Below are 21,041 nucleotides of genomic sequence, written 5' to 3' on the forward strand. Positions count from 1 at the left end.
AGTTAGGGGCAAACAGGCTGGCAGGGGAGCAGTTAGGCATCAATCAGGCTGGCAGGGGAGTGGTTAGGGGGTGATCAGGCTGGCAGGCAGAAGTGGTTAGAGGCAATCAGGAAGGCAGGCAGGCGAGCAGTTGGGAGCCAGCAGTCCTGGATTGTGAGAGGGATCCCAGATTGGAGAGGGTGCAGGCTGGGCTGAGGGACACCACCCCCACCCCCGTGCACGAATTTCGTGCACCGGGCCTCTAGTAATTAAATGTTCAAAAGCTAAAGACCTCCCTCCCCAAAAAATAAAGCTCTAATTTTAAGAACATATTGCCTATAATAAGCCAATTCAAATGACACCAGATTTCTCATCTGAAATCAGAGGCCAAAAAGTAGTTTAGTATTTTTTGAAAATTAAAAAAAAACAAAAAAAAAAACACAGCCAACCAAGAATTCTAAACCCAGTGAAAACTACTTTTCCAGGAATGTCTTAGTCCATTTGGGCTGCTATAACAAAATACCAATGAATGGGTGGCTTACAACAGAAATTTACTTCTCACAGTTCTGAAGGCTGTAAGTCCAAGATTAATATACCAGCATAATCAGGTGAGGGGCCTCTTTCATAACAGCAATAACCCCATTCATAATGGCTCCCTGCTTATGACCTAATGACCTCCCAAAGGCTCCAACTCCTAACACCATCATACTGGGCATTAGAATTTCAACATGTGAACTTTAGGGGAATAGATTCAGGCAACAGCAAGGAAAAAGTGACATTTTTTAAAAGTATTCTCAAAAGAAGAAAAACTAAAAGAATGTGTCACTAGCAGCCAAATCCATAAAGATTGGCTGACAAAAAATTTCCAAACAAAAGATAATATAGGTATACACACTTTATCTTTCCATCATATGTTTTATAAATCATACTTGATGACTGACACAAAAAGTATAACACCACCTCTTACACAAAACAATTATGTATTTCAAAGTTAACAAGGAAAAGGTAAAACAGAAATGAAGTTTCAACACTTCAGTCGAAGTAATAAAATGTTGATACCAATACACTGTTAAAAGTCACATATGCATTCTGTAATAACTACAACCTACACAAACTATACCAAGACAAACTCAAAAACATTATAAATAGATCTTTCATAAAATATAGAATCCTAAAAAATATTCTAGTCATCTGCAAGAAGGTAAGGAAAGAGAAAACAAACAAACAAACAAAAAAACACAGAGGGGAAAAAAATTAATGAAATAGCAGACTTAAGTGCTAATCGTACATAATAAAGAGCTAATATGCTCATTGGATCGAACAGCAGAACAACCTTCTGGATGAAGCCCCTTGCACGAATTTCGTGCATTGGGCCTCCAGTATATCAATAATTACCTTGAGTGCAGAGGGTCTACATAAACCAAACAAAGGACAGGCAGAGTAGGTATTTATAATCACCCAACTATATGTTGTTAATCAGACATTCTAACATGTACTGAAAGTAAAAGAATGTAATAGTCATAACCTGTATGTCTTTTTCAACATGAACAACTATAAACCTCCTTTTACCCACCCCATACGAAATACTGCACCCAACAACAGCAGAAAACACATTTCTTTTGAAGCATCTATGGAACATTCACCATGATAGACCAGATCCTCTACCATAAAACAAACCTCAACAAATTTAAAAAAACTAAAATAACACATAGTATATTCTCTCACCATAAAAAACTCAAACTAGAAATTAGTAACAGAAAACTCTCTAATCACACAGAAAAACAACATACTTCTAAAAAGTCCATGAGTTAAAGAGGAAGTCTCAAAGAAAAATTTTAAATATGTACATAAAAATAAATGATTATAGAAATATATGTCAAAATATGTGGAATGCAGCTAAAGCAGTAATTAGAAGAAAATTTATAGCACTAAATTCTAACACTAGAAGTGATTGATGATCCTATATAATATCCTATATAATAAAAGGGTAATATGCAAATTGACCCTAATGGCAAAAAGACCAGGAACGACGGGTTGCTATGACAGGCACCGACCACCAGGGAGCAGACGCTCAATGCAGAAGCTGCCCCCTGGTGGTCAGTGCACTCCCACAGGGGGAGCTCTGCTCAGCCACAAGCCAGGCTGATGGCTGTGAGTGCAGCAGCATTGGTGAGAGCCTCTCCCGTCTCCTCAGCAGCGCTAAGGATGTCCGACTGCAGCTTAGGCCTGCTCCCTGGGGGATCGTGCCTAAACTGGCAGTCAGACATCCCTCCAGGAGCCCTCAGGAGCGGGCCTAAGCCGGAAGGTGGACATTCCCCAAGGGGTCCTGGACTATGAGAGGGTGCAGGCCAGGCTGAGGGACCCACCCCCCACCCAAGCGCACAAATTTTCGTGCACCAGGCCTCTAGTCTCATATAAATAAATTAATTACCTGCTCTAAAAAAATTTTTTTTAAAAAGCAAAATATAAACCCAAAGCAAACAATATGTACTAGTGGTCTGGTGCACAAAATTCGTGCATGGAGCGGGAGGTTCCCTCAGCCCAGTCTGCACCCTCGCCAATCAGGGACCCCTTGGGGGATGTCTGCCTGCCAGTTTAGGCCCCTCCCCTGCCAGCCTGATCGCCCCTAACTGCCTCTGCCAGCCTGATCACCCCTAACTGTCCTCCCCTGTTGGCCTGATCTCGCCCCCAACTGCTCTCCCCTGCCTCTGCCTGCCTAATCACCCCTAACTGCCCTCCCCTGTTGGCCTGATATCGCCCCCAACTGCCCTCCCCTGCAGGCCTGATCTCACCCCCAACTGCTCTCCCCTGCCTCTGCCTGCCTGATCACACCTAACTGCCCTCCCCTGCAGGCCTGATCTCACCCCCAACTGCTCTCCCCTGCCTCTGCCTGCCTGATCACACCTAACTGCCCTCCCCTGTTGGCCTGATCTTGCCCCCAACTGCCCTCCCCTGCTGGCCAATTTGGTTCTGATTGGTCGGTTTCTATGCCAGTCAGCATCAAAAGCTCCGCCTCCTAGGCAGCCACTGGCTCCTCACACTTCACCCAGATTTGGTTCTGATTGGTCGGTTTCTATGCCAGTCAGTGTCAAAGCTCTGCCTTCTAGGCAGCCATTGGCTCCTCACACTTCACCCAGATTTGGTTCTGATTGGTCAGTCTCTATGCCCGTGAGCATCTCCAGGCCTATCTCTGGGCCTGATCAGAGAGGCAGGGCTGATCAGCAGCCCCCGCAGAGGCCCGGATAACAGAGGCACAAACGGCTGCTGGCCAAGCCCAGAGAGAAAGAGAGAGGCAAGGGCTGATCAATAGCTGCCACGGAGGCTGCAGATCAGACCCTGCCTCTCTCTCCGGGTCTGATCCGCAGTCCCCTCGGCAGTCAGTGTTGTGTAGCTGTGCCCCCACCGGCAGCAGTCAGTGCTGGGTCACCATGGCAACCCAGCACTGACTGCAGGACTGACTTCCGGTGTTTGGTCAGTCATTACGGACCCTGGGTTTTTATATATTAGGAGATTATATATATATATGCCTAATATCCAAAGTGTCCCCTCGGGAATTCAACCAGGAGACTGGGAGTTCAATCGCTCGCTATGACGTGTGCTGCCCTCCATGGGGCAGTGCGGAACAAAGGAAGGCCCCAGCCGGCAGCCGGGGAAGGAAGGCCCCGGAGGCCCTGATCGCCGGCCAGGCCTAGGGACCCTACCCGTGCATGAATTTTGTGCACCAGGCCTCTAGTATATATATAATATATGCTAAAGTTATAAAACTCTTAGAAGAAAATATAGGAGTAAATCTTTGCAACCCTGGATAAGGCAAAGCCTTCTTAGATATGTCTCCAAAAGTACCATCAAGAAAAAAAAAAGATAAATTTGACATCAAATTTCTCAAAATTTAAAACTTTTACAATAGCATCAAAAGAATAAAGTACCAAGGAATAAGCTTAACCAAGGGGACAAAAGACTTGTACATTAAAAACAACACAAATGAAAGAAATTAAAATACAAATAAATGGAAAGATATTTCATCAATTGTTAAAAGCTCTATATTACCCAAAAGCAATTTACAGATTCAATGCAATCCCTATCAAAATCCCAATGGCCTTTTTTACAGAAATAGAAATGTAATCCTAAAATTCAAATGAAACCACACAAAAAAACAAATAGCCAAAACAATATAAAAGATCAAAGTTAGAGGGCTCACATTTCCTAATTTCAAAACATACTACAACGCTACAATAATTAAAACAGTATAGTGCCAGCCTAAGAACAGACATACACAGAAATACAAGAAACACAGTCCAGAAATAGACCCATACATATAGGGGACAAACCGATCTTCAATAAGAGTACCAATATTGCCCTGATCGGTTTGGCTCAGTGGATAGAGCGTCGGCCTGCAGACTGAAGGGTCCCGGGTTCGATTCCGGTCAAGGGCATGTACCTTGGTTGCGGGCACATCCCCAGTGGGGGGTGTGCAGGAGGCAGCTGATCGGTGTTTCTCTCTCATCGATGTTTCTGGCTCTCTATCCCTCTCCCTCCCTCTCTGTAAAAAAATCAATAAAATATATTTTTTTAAAAAAAAGAGTACCAATATTTTGGCCATAAAAAAAGAATAAAATCTTAGCATTTGTGGCAGCCTGAATGGACCTAGAGGGTATTATACTAAGTGAAATAAGTCAGTCAGAGAAAGACAAATACCATACATTTTCACTTATATTTGGAATCTGAAGGACAATTCAAATGAACAAAACAGAAAGAGAGAGAACAGACTAAGTGTTGCTAGAGGGGAGGGAGATTTGGGGATTGAATGAAAAAGGTAAAGGGATTAAGATTAAGTACAGATTGGTAGTTACAAAATAATCATGGGGATGTAAAATACAGCATAGGAAATACAGACAATAATATTTTTTAATATGTTTATATTAATTTCAGAGGAAGGGAGAGGGAAGAGACAGAAACATCAATGATGAGATAAGCTGCCTCCCACCCCCCACCCCCATCCCCACCCCCCACCCCCATCCCCACCCCCACCGAGGACAGAGCCTACAACCCTGGTATGTGCCCTGATCAGAAATTGAACCACAACCTCCTGGCTCAACCACTGAGCCACTAAATCCCTATTAGAACACCTAAAATAATAACTATATATGGTGCCAGGTGGGTACTGAAAATACTGGGGGACAGGACACATTGTATAGTATGATTGTCTAACCACTATGCGGTACACCTGAAATTAATACAAAATAATACTGAATGTAAACTGCAATATTTTTAAAAAAGGAAAAGTTTTTAAAGAGTACCAAGAATACACAATAGGGAAAGGATAGGCTTTTCAACAAATGATGCTGAGAAAACTGGATATCCACATGCAAAACAATGAAAATGGAGCCTTACCTTATACCATATACAAAAATAAACTCAAAATAGATTAAAGACTTGAACATGAGGCTTAAAACTATAAAACTCCTAAAAGAAAACCTAAAGGGAAAAGACTAATGACATTGGTCTTGGCAATGATTTATTAGATATGACTCAACAATTCCACTCATAGGTATATATCCAAGAGAACTAAAAATAAATGTTCACATAAAAACTTGCACATGAATGCTCATATCAGCATTATTCACAATAGCCAAAAAGTGGAAACAACCCACATCAGTCAACTGATGGATAAACAAAATGTATAAGTAGGTATATCCATACAATAGAATTTATTCAGCAATAAAAAGGAGTGAACCCCTGACATATGCTACATCATGCAACATTATGCTAAATGAAAGAAGCCAGATATTGTTATGATTCCATTAAAATGAAATGTCCAGAGCAGGCAAATTCATAGAGACAGAAAGTAAATTAATCGTTGCCAGTGGTTAGGACAAAGGGAGAATGGGAGTGACTGTTAACGGATACAGAGTTTCTTTTTAGGGTAACGAAAGTGTTCTAAAATTGATTATGGTGATGGCTGCACAACTCTGTGAATACCCTAAAATGTTTTGAAATGGGTAAGTTGTATAATACCTAAGTTGTAGCTCAATCAAGCTATTTAAGAAAACTACATGATGCCTAGAATTTGCTTCAAAATAAAATGGAAGATCTCAATAAATGGAGAGACATTCTGTGGTCATAAATTTAAAATCTCTATACAGTGCCCATTAGCAAATGAGTGGATTAAAAAACTGTGGTACATAAACACAATGGAATACTACACTGCTGTAAAAAAGAAAGAACTCTTACCATTTGCAACAGCATGGATGGACCTGGTGAGCATTATGCTAAGTGAAATAAGCCAGTCGGAGAAAGATAAATATCAGATGATCTCACTCATTTGTGGACTATAATGAACAACATAAACTAAACTGATGAACAAAAATAGATCCAGAGACTTAAAAGCATCAAACAGAGCGTCCAACCTTAGAGGGAAGGGAGGGGGAGAGGTAAGAGATCAACCATAGGACTTGTACGCATGCATATAAGCATAACCAATGGACACAAACAGTAGTGGGGTGAGGAGGCATGTGTCGGGGGGAGCGGCTGGGGAGAGTCAATGGGGGAAAAAGAGACATATTTAATACTTTAAACAATAAAGAATTTAAATTAAAAATAAATAAATAAAAGGGGTTTTTTTAATCTCTATACAATAAGGAAAGACTCCCCAAATTATATTTTAGGTTTATTCTATTCCTATCAAAATCCTAGCAAAGATATTTTTTTGTGGATATAGACGAAATTATTCTAAAAGTTACATGAAGAAAGAAACTGTAATCGCAAAAACAATCTTAACAAAGTTAGAGGAATACTTTACCTGATGTTAAGACCTACTATACACTTGTAAAAATCAAGACAGTATGGTACTGACAGATAAACACATAGATCAATGAACAAAATACAGAACCCCAAAATAGACCACCACAAATATGCCCAACTGATTTTTTACAATGGGCAAAAACAATTCAATGGAGGAAGAATAGTCCTTTCAACAAATAGTGCTGAAACAATTAAACATCCATAAGCAAAAAAAAACAAAAAACACCAAACACAACTTTTTCCGAAGATAGTGCCAAAAGTGAGAAAGGAAACCCCTACCCTTCCCAAAGCCTAAGCCAAAGCAAAGGCTTTGAAGGCAAAGAAAGCGATGCTGAAAGGCGTCCACAGCCACACAAAAAAGATCCTCACTACCACTGAACCACGTCAGCTGGGCTGACAAAGGTCTTTAAAGAACGCTCAAAACCTGACAGGCAAAAAAATTTTTTTATCTGATTTGAGAATGAGCAAAAGACATAAACAGAAAATAAGTACATATAAAGATGCTCAATATGATTAGTCATTAGGGAGATGCAAATTAAAACTGTAAGATATCACTATATACCTATTAGAACAGCTAAAATAATAAAATAGCAATAATAACAAAATGCTAACAAGGATGAAGAAAAAGTAGATCTTTCATCTGTTGCTGATGAGAACGTAAAATGGTACAGCTATCCTGGAAGACAGTTTGGAAGTTTCTTATAAAACTGAACATGCCCTTGCCGTACAACCCAGGAAGTTCACTCTTTATCTCAGAGAATTATACACAAAATCCTGTACATAAATGTTCATAACTACTTTATTCTTAATAGCAAAATACTGAATAATACCAAAAGTCCTTCAACAGGTGAATGGTTAAACAAAGTATATATTAACATACCATTATATGCTATTCTTGAAAGAATAAACCTATAGAGATAGAGAATAAGTTATCGGGACAGGGAGAGGGTTTGGGTTGGGATGCGACTATAAAGGGGTAGCAAGAGGGGTTTTCTTTATGGTAATGGAACAGTGCTGTTATGTTTGCTGTGGTGGCAGTTACATCATTTTATATATGGGAGAAAACTGCATAAAACTATACACACACAAATAAATTCAGGTTTTTAAAAATGGTAAAACTGAGTAAGTTTAGTTAACAGTGATGTGCCGGTATCAATTTCCTGGTTTTGATGTCTTACTAGAGCATTATAAGATGTAACCGCTGGGGGAAAGCTGGTTAAAGAATATATAGGACTATACTAATTTTGCAGCTTCTTGTGAGTCCATATTGTTTCAAAATAAAGTTGAAAAGAAAATGATAAGGGAGAAAAGAGGTGTAGGTACAGGCATACCTCAGAGATATTGCAGATTTGGCTCCACAATAAAGTGAGTTGTAATCTTTTTGCTGGTAGGGTCTGGCCTTCAATTTGTTAAAAATGCAACACTGCCCAGCCGGTGTGACTCAGTGGTTAAACATCGACCTATGAACCAGGAAGTCACAGTTTGATTCCAGGTTAGGGCACATGCCGGGGTTTGGGGTTCGATCCCTGGGGAGAGGGAGGGGGCGAGCAGGGGACAGCCCATAATGACACTTTCTCATCATTGATGTTTCTATGTCTCTTTTCCTTTCCCTTCCTCTCTGAAATCAATAAAAATGTATTTTTAAAAACTGCAACATCTATGAAGCACAATAAAGTAAAGCACAATAAAACGAGGTATGCCTGTACTAATGAAATGAGACTGGCCATTAATTGCTAACTCTTGAAGTTAGTTCATAGATATATGGATATTAATAATATACTCTATTTTTCATCTATTTAATTTTTTCCATAATAAAAGGTTTAATGAAAATATAAGAAAGCCAGCCCTAACCGGTTTGGCTCAGTGGATGGAGCGTCGGCCTGCGGACTGAAAGGTCCCAAGTTCAATTCCGGTCTAAGGGCATGTACCTGGGTTGTGGGCACGTCCCCAGTAGGAGGTGTGCCAGAGGCAGCTGATCGATGTCTCTCTCTCATTGATGTTTCTAACTCTCTATCCCTCTTTCTTCCTCTCTGTAAAAAATCAATAAAATATATTTAAAAAAGAAAAAAAAAGAAAGCCATATATCAAAATATTAATAGTACCTTCTCCAGTTGATTTTTACTTTTGCTAATATGCATTTTAAATTTTTTCTATAAAATAAATTTACTATACAAAACAATTTTTAAAGAAATCTTTGCTCATATGGTCTTTTGTCCTCATTATTTTACTTTTATTTTTAAAAAAACAACACTACAGAAAAAAAATTTTAACACAGGAAGAACCCCATTAATATTTATTCCTGACAATACACAGCTTTATTTGAAAATATTTCATCTAAATACGCAATTTACATTTCACCCAGGAACATTTCACCTGAAAATTCCATTATTTTTTCTAAATTTAGCCAAAACACTTGCTAGAATAGATTTACAATAAGCACAATAATTCACTATTATTGTGATCTTCATGTTAACAGATTGCATGTTTAAATTCAAGAAACCATAAGACATTTAACAAGTCCGGTTGGTTTTGCAATTGCAATGTTGCCTAAGATATCATTCATTATTAACTTCAAATTTTGTTTTAAAATTGTATGTGCTATTTTCAATTTTTCACATTTTTTTTAAAAGCAGATGCTGAAAAGTTCAACACATGTGAATCTGAAAAAGTAACAATAACTCATTGAATACTGAGATTCACACAATGTAATTGTATTTTTATTTGGTTACTTTAATTTATTTGTATATCAAGCAAAATGATACAATATTATTTCCCTCAGTAATTATTTAAGTTAATTTTAATTAAATAAGTTAAAATTATTTATTATAGAAATAACAAGAGACCTGAGCTCTGCATTATCTGTGGAACCTTGGGTAAGTCAGAATCTCTCTGAAACTCTGTTTCCTTATCTACATACTGAAAGGGTTACACTTGTTAATCTTCCAACTCCAAAATCCTATGTAATGAGGCTCTAAAATATACTTAATAAGCTTTGACCCATGATCATTCTAATTGACATCTTTGGAAAAACATTTATAACAGATGTGTCACAGAAATGCCATTATAATTATAATTATAAAATAACATAATTACATATTTATTTATTTATGTTATTATAACTTTATAAATGATTTATATATATTTAAATTACTTAGTAGAATATTATTCTCAACATATTAGATCAGGGTTTCTCAACAGCTACACTACTGACATTTTGCACTGGAAAATTCTTTGTTGTGGGGGCTATCATGTCCATTGTAGGATGTTTAGCATCTACCTACTATATACGAAGTAGAATCCTCCAGTGCAACCAAAAATGTCTTCAGACATTGGTGGAGACCTCTGGTACTGGATTTTAAAATCTGAGGGTTCTTTGGAGATGGAAAGAAGAAGATTGTTTTTGTTTTTGCGATATAGGAAAAAAGGCATTAGAAAGGCTAGGAATGAAGAAAACAAAAAGCTTCAATTACAACTCATACCAGGATACAAAGAAAAGGTACTTTTTTCTATAAGGCTTACTGAAAACATGTTAATAAAACATTGTTGTATAGATCTAATACAGTAAGTAACAAGAACGAGACTAATAGTATACATATAAAGCTGAGATTATCCACAGGTATACCATCCTCAATAAAGAGCATCCTCAATAAAGCCAACGTGTGTTTTTTACCAGAGATTATTGAAATTAACATAATTATTCTTCTCCCTACCATTTGTGAGGAGGCTAAACATTCTCAAGTTACCTGTTGTTCTCTAACCAGTGAGAATACCCACATGAAAAACACATTCACCAGTTAAATACAAAAAGCATCTATCTGTTTTAATCAAGTGTAAATGGGCTACAAATGCCATGAAAAGTAACACTGAGGAATATCCTCAAGTCCTTTACATATTGGCCAAAGACAATTAGTGTGGAGAAACTACATATAATTGTTACAACAGAAAATTAAATGTTTACACATCCATTTTTTTGGCTCTTTAATACTCACTATAAAATCAACTCAGTCATTATTTTCCATCAAACAGACAAATACCCAGTTTCCTTAGTCTATTCTTGGATAGGTCACCAGACTGGGAATAAGAGACCCAGTCTATTCCCAGCTGCAAAACAGACTGGTAATCTCAAACAAATTATTCACTCAGGTTAAGGTTCTATACCCGTATCATGCTGACAATACTGAAAATCTGCCCAGAAACATGCACTGAGAAACTCAGGACTTCCTCCTACACCCAAAGGACAACTGCAAACGTATTTTTAGATTTATTAAATCTAAAAATCTGAGTAGCATTTTATTTATAGCAACATTTAACATACTTGAAATTTCAACTGTGTGGTGCCTTTACCATTGCTCTCTATTAAATTAGTAATAAATGCTTTTTTTTTTAAATACCATGCCCGATTTTGCAAAGCTCTATATGTAAACTACACAAATCATGATTATTATGTAAAACCAAAAATAAAAGCTGTTTTTAACTCAAGCTCTCGGAAGTGGTGTTAACTCTATCTAGCTTTTAGTACCCTGCACAAGCAGTTCTTTCCTGACCCTGGAAGAAGTGCTTCACAAAGTCTGGAAAGGAAAAGTGTGCCCCACCGTCTGAATCTGGAAAGGCCTTAGGGCTGTTCTGCCCACTAAACATGCAGATTTTACTAGCGCAACCAATGTGCGGATGGATACCTGCGAACATTTGTTTGCTCTTCATATCTGTCTACTAGACCAAGTTACCCATCTGACCTTTTCGCACACCACAAAACTGTAAACACAATGCAGTCCCACAGAAGACTGGGGGGTAGGAGGGAAAAGAGGGTGTCAATAAAGGTTCGGCGGCCCCGCTGTCAGGCAGACACTTGTTAGGCGGAGGAGCCACTCACAAAGTTTGCCATCTGGCTGCGAGAAAGGGGGCCTGAGGGGCCTGCCGCCGCCGCGGACCCGGAAGACACGTGTCAGGGAGGCCCCACCGCCCGCCGAGGCCCCGGGCCGGGCTGCAACCCCGCAGGAAAAGCCCTGACTTCTCCGCGCTCCCCGCCGCCTCCCAGCACACGCGCTCACTCACACGCGCGCACACACTCACACGCGCGCACACACACACGCACACACACACACAAAAGGAAGCCGGCGCTCAGGAAAGCCTCTCCCCCGCCCCCACCTCGCGCCCCCGGGCCGGCTCACTTACCGGAGCGCCACCGGAGGAGCCGCGGGTGCCTGAATCCCGGCAGCCCGCCGCCCACCCGCGGCTCCGCTCGGCCGAGCTCGCGGGCGGTGCCGGCGGCGGCGTGGCGGCTCCGGAGCGCCGCTGCTCCGCCTGCCGACAAGCCGAGCGCCGGGCAAAATCCCGCCCGTGCGGCCGCGGGTCCGGCGTGGGCTCCAAAAGCCCAGGGAACAGAAGGGCTCCCTATGCCTGGTTTCTTAAGAAATAAAATCATAATGCATAATTACCCGTGGTAAAATCTCCCCCCTTCCTTACTGAACTACTAGTCAAAAGGAGAATCCAACACAACACTCCCTTACAATAAGAAATCTTTCAGTAACCTCTTACCCTTAAGCTTTCCTCTTTCCTCTTACTTGTCCACACCTTCATTTACTCATTTTAGTTTGCCCTTGCCTTCCAGTTTTAACCTAAGAACTGAATTTTCCCAAAAGAATAATCTTCCCCAAACCATCTTTCCAATTTTACTCTTTTGAACTTTTCTACTGTAACAAGCTTCCTCATATATTCCTTCTATCTCCCACTTACCTATTCAAAACCTCTCCACAGGAAACCGGTTTGGCTCAGTGGATAGAGCGTCGGCCTGCGGACTGAAGGGTCCCGGGTTCGATTCCGGTCAAGGGCATGTACCTTGGTTGCGGGCACATCCCCAGTGGGAGGTGTGCAGGAGGCAGCTGATCGATGTCTCTCTCTCATCGATGTTTCTAACTCTCTATCCCTCTCCCTTTCTCTCTGTAAAAAATCAATAAAAATATATTTAAAAAAATAAATAAACAAAACCTCTCCACAACTTTTATAATTTTTATCAGATCCTACCAATAATTCATAAATAACTTTCTCAAACGCTGCATTTTTTTGTCCAGTCCCTCATTCCCTGACACTCCATTTAACACCCAAATTGCCCTCAAATTTTGTGAATCTACTTCAGAGAAGCCACCACAGTCACTAAAAAAATCCATTTCCTAAGCATACCCCCAATTAATTTGACAATGATCTTTCCAAATATTCTCTATTCATTTGAACCACTCGTAACTCAAGACCACCATCCCATTTCCCTAAAAACTAATTATAGAACCTAATCAAATTAACACATTAACTCAACCATTATATGTAACCATACATGCAGGTGTGTATGTGTTGACAAGCACACATCTACAGGACCCATACTACACCTTTACCTCATCTTTTTTTTTCTTTCATTGTCTCATTTCCAGATACCCAACCCCTATCCTGTTAAGTCACTTACCTATATTAAACTAATATAATTATCACTTAAATATTCTCCATTTCTACCATAATCATTCCCAACACCTTCCTTAAGATATCATTAGTCTAACCCAAACAATCCACTCAAATATTCAGAATATACCTTCCTCCTCTCCAAGGCCCAGCTATGTTTGAAACTAGAAACAATTCTAGACGAAATCAAGGAGGTTACAGCAAAGACTGAGTTGGGCAAAGTGACATCCCGTGGCCCTCTTAGGTTGTCAAAGCTCTGGATCCCCACAGGCCTTTCATTATTAAATTTGGAGGGTCAGAAAGTGTACTTTGCTCAGAGGTTGAAAGAGTCAATCATGTGAGGCATATAATGCAAACACAAAGGGTATGAAGCATAAAGCATTAGTATCTTCATGGTTTAAGTGTCAGTTGCCAGGACCACAGCAAGGCACTGATAGAGAATCTCAAAAACCACAGTTTGGTAAGCAATCACTTGCGAGTCAAATCTTTGATAGTACAAGGGAAAAATTGACAGAAGATGAAGTCTGACATAAATGAACACTACTACAGAGCTGGACAAACAAAAGTTTGAGAGCAGCCCTAACCGGTTTGGCTCAGGGGATAGAGCGTCGGCCTGTGGACTGAAAGGTCCCAGGTTCGATTCCCGTCAAGGACATTGGTTGTGGGCACAGCCCCAGTAGGGGGTGTGCAGGAGGCAGCTGAACGATGTTTCTCTCGCATCGATGTTTCTAACTGTCTATCCCTCTCCCTTCCTCTCTGTAAAAAATCAATAAAACATATTTTTTTTTAAAAAGTTTGAGAGCAGAAACAAAAGCCAAAGAATATGAGATCTTGTCTAGGTCTTAAATATCATCAATGGAAGACGATGAAGGTTTCAAGCCCTTAAATATTCAAAATTTAAAAGCAAAACAAAACAAAAATAAAAGCAGTGTTTCCGTTTTAGCCACATTTTGTTTTTGGAACTGCAAGACAGCTCCTTTTGAGATATTCAATAAATGATAAATAACTAGAAATAAGACAAGAAAGCATTTCTATAAAACTGTATAACAGGGAGTCTCCCATATCCAAGTAATAAATGAAATGAGAACAAAGAGCAAACCAGCCTTATAACACTCAGGAATATGAGATAAAGTCATTTAGACAAAAAAGAAAAAAGCTATAGAAGCTATTTTAGACCCATTAGGACACCTACTTCCTACCATCCACCCCATTCTTTCCACTTTTTACCTGAAACTCTTTACATATACAAATTACCACCACACAATTTTTCGCAAACAAATCTGATGTGGTTTTGAGGCACTCAAGTAGAGATCAAAGATCTCAATGTCTCTATCATTTATGCTATTTCTTTTAAAGCATTGCATGATATACTATCATTTCTATAACATCGTGGGTGGCAAGGAGTCCTTATTTTGCATGGAGAAGAAATAGGCTCCTGGCATTAGTTATTTCCTAAGTAGCATTGTTTTCTCCATATTTTTTCTGCTACAAGCCACTCACACTTCTCTTCATCTTACTCTTATTCCTATTCAGGTCAACTCCAACCTCCTCATTCATTTCTGTATTATCCATTTACTAGCTTTATCAGCTTGTCCATGTTCTTTGTCAACAAATTACTCCATGTTTTTTGCCTTCCATACCAGTATACCTTTACCTCATCTTTTTTTTTCTTTCACTGTCTCATTTCTAATCTACAAATCTCTCAGTTGAATTTATACCAGTATATTACATATGAATGGTTATGATTTTGAAGTAAAATTTATTAATATATTTAAAGAACTAGTGAATGTAATATATCCATCTATCTCCATCCCAGTGCCACTGCAATTCAGATCACTATCATCTCTTGCTTGGACTGTTGTGAGTACTTCCTCATTTTATCTCAAACTTGGCTTTTCCTGGAAAACCTGCTTTTCTCACGGCTTAGATATATACATTCTCCTACTCCTTCAGTTTATTAAAGGACAACTGCTTCCCCAGGGACACTCCCACTGTTCTCAATCACTAAAAAATCTCCTTGCAATTCACATTACTCACTTAAACCATTCCATCTGCAACATCACCAAGCTCCACAATACCCTCCCACCTTCCTTCCCCAAAGATTTCAATTCTACTTTGTCCCAGATTCAGCCGTTATTCTCAGTGACTTCAAAAACAATGCTGAAGTACTTTCTACACCAAGCATGTCAAACTCAAAGGCTAACACGGGCCAAATAAACAAGGTTTAAGTTTATGTGGGCTGCAAAAAAAACAAAAGCTTCAATTTTCATAGAAATGTGGGTTTATTTCGATAGAGACATGTGAATACAAAGGGCTGAAATAAAGGAGTAATCATTAACATAAAATAATAGAACATTTTAATAAAAATTAGTATTTTTTCTTGAACATTAACTTACCAGACACTGAATAACTGCACAAATAAGCATAGCGCAAATAAACCTATTTTTCTTTTTCTCCGAAAGCAAAGTATTTCCTGTTGCGCACACCAAACAAGTCAGTAAAAGACTAATGATGTGGCAATCGGGGGCTAAAATATTCGCTGCTAGTATTAGTGGGGAGAAATGGTGTGCCTGCGCATAAGGCACATAAGGGAAATGAATGCAACACGATTATAGTAACCAGTCATTAGCAAACGTTATAGTTTGTTACTAACAATTATGTATAACAGGATACTGTAAAATTTAAGTTACGAAATTTTTATTACAACATTTCTTACGTACAGTTATATTGGCTGGGTCGCAAAAATATTCGTTGTGGGCCTCAAGTTTGACATGTTTGTTCTACACCCTTACCTTCCTCAAATCCTAAAACCTTCATCTGTACCTCACCCACACATATGTATACTGAAAAGAGGTCATCAACTGGAAGTACTGTACCACTAGGATTATAACTTCAGAAGCCCTTTCTTTTTTTAATAACTACTTTTTTCTAGTTCTATGCCTGCTCTTCACTTCCTTTTAGCTGCACTTGTCTTTCTACACAACTTAAACCTGTCCATCATCCATTTTAATACTGCCCTCTCCAGAATATCATGACCTGCCTTTATATTTGCCATGTATCTCCCCAATAATAGAGAATCTTCACCATCTATTTTCTCCACACCCACCCACACACTGGTGTTAAGCACCCCCAGAGAGCTATGAAATCTTTTACAACTCTTATCTCACTGATTAATCCAAATTATTTTTTTGTGTGTTTTTGTTAATCCTCACCTGAGGGTATATTTTTTCCATTGCTTTTTTTAGAGAGAGTGGAAGGGAAGGGGGAGGGAGGGAGAGACAGAGAAAAACATCCATGTAAGAGAGACACGTCAATTGGTTGCCCCCCCTCACGCACCCTGACCGGGGGTGGGGAGCAAACCCGCAATCCAGGTATGTACCCTGGACCAAGAATCAAACCCATGAACCTTTGGTGCTCAGGCCAACATTCTAACTGAATCACACCGGCCGGGGCTTCAAATTGTTTTTTTTTTTAATCTAAATACTTAATCCCATTAAATACTCAATCTATTTCATGGAATTCCCTCAAACCACACCTTGTCCACCTGTAATCAAATCCTCTTTACAGCTTCTAAAAAATTCTGTATCTTCATCCACTTGTTACTTCTTGCCTCCAGTTTTGGAAAAAGAATTGTTCCTACTTCTTAAAATGAACTTAATACAATTCCTACAGTCAATTCTTCCATATTAACCCAATCTATTCAGTCTTTTACCCCCATGCATTCTGGCCTCTGAGCTGTTCTCCTGAAGACACTCCCCCTCCCCCCCCCCAAAAAAATTCCATGTACCAAATCCTATGACGCACCACACAAGTCCTTATCCTCTCTTTGGCAATGACACCTGAACTACCTTTGGTTTTTGTCACTATTCCATATGTTTCTTCTCTGGTCTCTCTAGTTGCTTCTTCTGTCTCGAATGAGCCCAAACAGTGGATGTGTATATTTTCCCCAGTTCAGTCCTGGAGCTTTCTCTAATTCTCTCCCCATCACGGTCTCATCTCTAACCACTGCTTCTACATTTCCATTCTTCATATAATTCTCTTCCCAGAGCTCCCAAAATAATCATTAAACCATCACTCTCTACTAATCTAATTCATTCCTGAGCAATTAGAATATAATGGTTTCTTTTTAACTAGATTCTTCATTTATTGCTTCAAATAACATTTCAATTATCAGTCCAAATAATTTCATAGCCATCAGCACCCTACCAAATCCAGAATTAGTAGCTTCAACTATCAACTATATACATATTCCCAAATCTCTATTGAACCTCTTTCCTCAACTGAGTCCAGTATTTTTAATTCTAGCTAGATTCCCCTTGGATACTTCCACTGGTGTCTCACACACTGGTCAATGTGTCTTAAAACTAAAGTAGCCATTCTTTCGCACCAAAATAGTTCTGCTAACTGATCCAATAATTTCTGTTAATGGCACCACCATTCTCACAGTCATCCATGTTAAAAGCCCTAGAATTTAACATAACTTTTCTTGTCCACTTTTTCTCCAGTTTCTCAAAAGCCCATTTATTGTTCAACTCTTTCTTTGAAGTATTTCTTATGTCTATCCCTTTCCTTTTATTCCCACCATCACCATTCCAATTTAGACTCTCAATACTTCACACTTTTGTCCTGACCTTCTAACTCTGTCTCCTAGTCACTAGGTTCTCTCCATTGCAAAACAAAAACAGGCCACGTTACTATTCTTGAACCCACCTTATTTCCCCACTCAAAAATCAGCAAAGAGGGGCATCGGTAATACTCTCAACAATAAAGATTTTTAAAAATAAACAAAAAACCAGCAATGGTCCCCCAATGCATACTGAGTCAAGTTAAAACTCCTTAGACTTCCATAAAATAGAAATTACTCAGTTGTCCAACAATTATGGAACGGGTAAATGCCCTATGGAATCTATATATATAAAAGGCTAATATGCAAAGTGTCCCCTCAAGAGTTCGAACAGGAGACCGGGAGTTCAATCACTCACTATGACATGCACTGACCACCAGGGGGCGGTGCAGAAAGAAGGCCCCAGCCAGCAGCCAGAAGGCCCGATCAGCCCTGATCGCCAACCAGGCCTAGGGACCCTACCCATGCACAAATTTTGTCCTAGATGAATCTCTCAGACATGTTGAGCACAAGAAACCTCTACAGAGATGTATGATTCCACTTACATGAAATGCAAAAACTCACACGGCTACTCTGTTATGATAGAGGTATTAATAGTTACTTTTGGTTGGAGGAGACATCAACTTAAGGAAGGCTTCTAACATGTGGAAATATTCTATATATTGAACTCAGCAGTGGTTACACATCATTGTATACCTAAAAAAATTCATTGACCTGTATCTTTGAGATCTGAGTACTTTATGTAAGTTATATCTCAAAAATATTTCTAAAGCCAGTTTTGTCTGAATTTTTAGATGTTTCAACTACTTTACAGTTTTATTCCCCTCCATTCATCAACATGAGCCCTAAATTCCAGCTAATTTAGGCCACCAAACTCTAAACATATGCAGAACTTTTTTGTCACTCATATCATTCCTTCTTCTTAGAATGCCAACTTTCACCATCTTGCCTACTACAATCCTATTTATCCTTCAAGGTCTAACCTACATACTAATTCCTCCACAAAATTAAACCTACCACAGTACCTGTCATAGACAGATGTGTGCACATTTTTGTCCCTGGATAAACTCCCAAAGAACATGAACTGCATGATATATAAATATTAGAGGCCCGGTGCACGAATTTGTGCACAGTTGGGGTCCCTTGGCCTGGCCTGCGGGTTCGGGCCGAAACTGGCTGACATTCCTCAGGGAGTCCCAGGTTGCAAGAGGACGCAGGCCAGGCCGAGGGACCCCACTGGTGCACAATCGGGCCAGGGAGAGACACGGGAGGTTGGCCAGCTGGGGAAGAACCATGGGAGGGCTCCAGGGCGTGTCCGGCCCGTCTCGCTCAGTCCCGACTAGCCTGACCCCAGCAGCAAGCTAACCGACTGGTCAGAGCGTCTGCCCCCTGGTGGTCAGTGCACAGCATAGCAAGCGGTTGAGCAGCCTTAGCATATCATTAGCATATTATGATTTGATTGGTTGAACGGACGACCAGACGACCGGACACTTAGCATATTAGGCGTTTATTATATAGGATGTATCCTTCACACTGCCTGCCACAGAGTCTTGCCCACAGTGAGCATACAAAAATATTCCCTGAATGAATAAATTCTGCAGTCATCCAAAGCACCCTTCAATATAACCCTACCTTCTCAAACCCATCCATCACTGTCTCCACTCACAATTTATTCCTCAGTTTACATATTTAATTATTCAACAAATAATTGAAACTGTAACTATTTACTCTAATGTATCCCACTAAACTACCCAAAAGTGCAATTCAATTTTAGCTGCTGTCTTTTGAATCTTTCCACAACTCTAAATTTCCAGTCATCTTCCCCTTTTCTCTTCATCTAATCACATCCCACCTCCTCATTTCTAATCCTGCTGCTATCAAACTAATTTGAGTCCCTCTTAGTTTCTCCAGTAGCCTCCTAACTAAGCTTCTCACCTCCAATCTTACTGTACCACCACACTGCCCCCAATCTATCTTGTATGGTATAGATATTGTCAGATTAAGTTATCTAATATACAGTCCTTGATTCAATTCTCAAAAAAAGTTCAATATCTATACTTTATATGTTAACATACTTTAATCCTCAAACACTTGCCAGAAGGTATAATGATTATCAATTTCCTGATGAGAAAACTGAGTCTCAGAAAAGCAATCTCTCCATAATCATAGCATGGGTAAACAGAAGGGCCAATACTAAAACCCAGCTTCTGTTTGCTTACTAAGAACAACACTACAATATATCAAATACAAACTAGCTTAGCTTTCAAGGCCATCCATTTTCTACCCAACCCCCAAATAACTCTCTTTCTACCTTATATCGTATTATGCCCTGTTCATGAACTCTATGTTCCAAACTACAGGTGATCAATTATTTAGTTAGTACTAAAATCAGTTTAATGAGTGACTGCCATCTTTTTATCTTCTTAGTCAAACAGAATAGAAAACATCTGAGTACATCCAACATGGTAAGGACTGTTATTCTTATTGAAACACTTTGTTTTATACATACACACAAACATTCACACATGCATATATTTGGTGAAGATGTAACATGTATTTCTTATTGTAGGCCATAATAAAAAAAAATTAACTCTCACTATTCTCCATACATCCTTGGCTCCTCACCTCCAAACCTTTGATTTTGCTAATCCCTAAGGTTGGATTGCTCTCTTTCCAGTAATTTCTGCCTGTCAGGATCCTATTATCCCTTCCAAGACTAGCTAAAATACCACTTCCATGCCACTAAATGCAGTCCCAGGTTTTCCCTTAGTCAAATGTTTTTTACTCCCTTTTACTTCAGTAACATTCAGTATTTTTCTTATGACACATTTGTGGTCATGGTGTAGTTATTTGTGCAGAAGTCCAGCTCCCTATTAGAATATAAATCCCAAAGGATTTATTCCTGACTGCATCCAACAATGCTTTTGCATATAAGAAATGCGCATAGTCTACAGACTAAAGAAAACTCATTCAGCCCTAGCCGGTTTGGCTCAGTGGATAAAGCATCGGCCCATGGACTGAAGGGTCCCAGGTTCGATTCTGGTCAAGGGCACGTATCTTGGTTGCAGATCCCCCCGCCCAGGACGGGGTGGATACAGGAGGCAACCAATTGCTATGTGTCTCTCACATCAATGTTTCTCTCTCCCTCCCTCTCCCTTCCACTCTCTCTAAAAATCAATGGAAAAATATCCTT

General features: G+C 39.5%; 1 protein-coding gene across 18 annotated transcripts in view; it reads right to left on the bottom strand.

Moving 5' to 3' along the window:
- Positions 1 to 21,041, bottom strand: part of ZNF148 (zinc finger protein 148) — a 148,747-nt gene that overhangs the window by 121,362 nt on the left and 6,344 nt on the right. For 3 of the 18 annotated variants that reach the window (XM_080658467.1, XM_080658471.1, XM_080658468.1), the window contains exon 2: positions 8,112 to 8,240. The exons of 12 other annotated variants lie outside the window; for them this stretch is intronic. The gene's annotated coding sequence lies outside the window, so the exon portion shown is untranslated. Of the gene's footprint in view, positions 1 to 8,111; positions 8,241 to 11,952; positions 12,090 to 12,513; positions 12,718 to 21,041 lie in introns of those variants that run through there. 3 more of the 18 variants (XM_080658457.1, XM_080658456.1, XM_080658459.1) reach the window with 3 other exon arrangements.

This window comes from Plecotus auritus, assembly GCF_963455305.1.
Source record: "Plecotus auritus genome assembly, chromosome: 2".
Classification (NCBI taxonomy): domain Eukaryota; kingdom Metazoa; phylum Chordata; class Mammalia; order Chiroptera; family Vespertilionidae; genus Plecotus; species Plecotus auritus.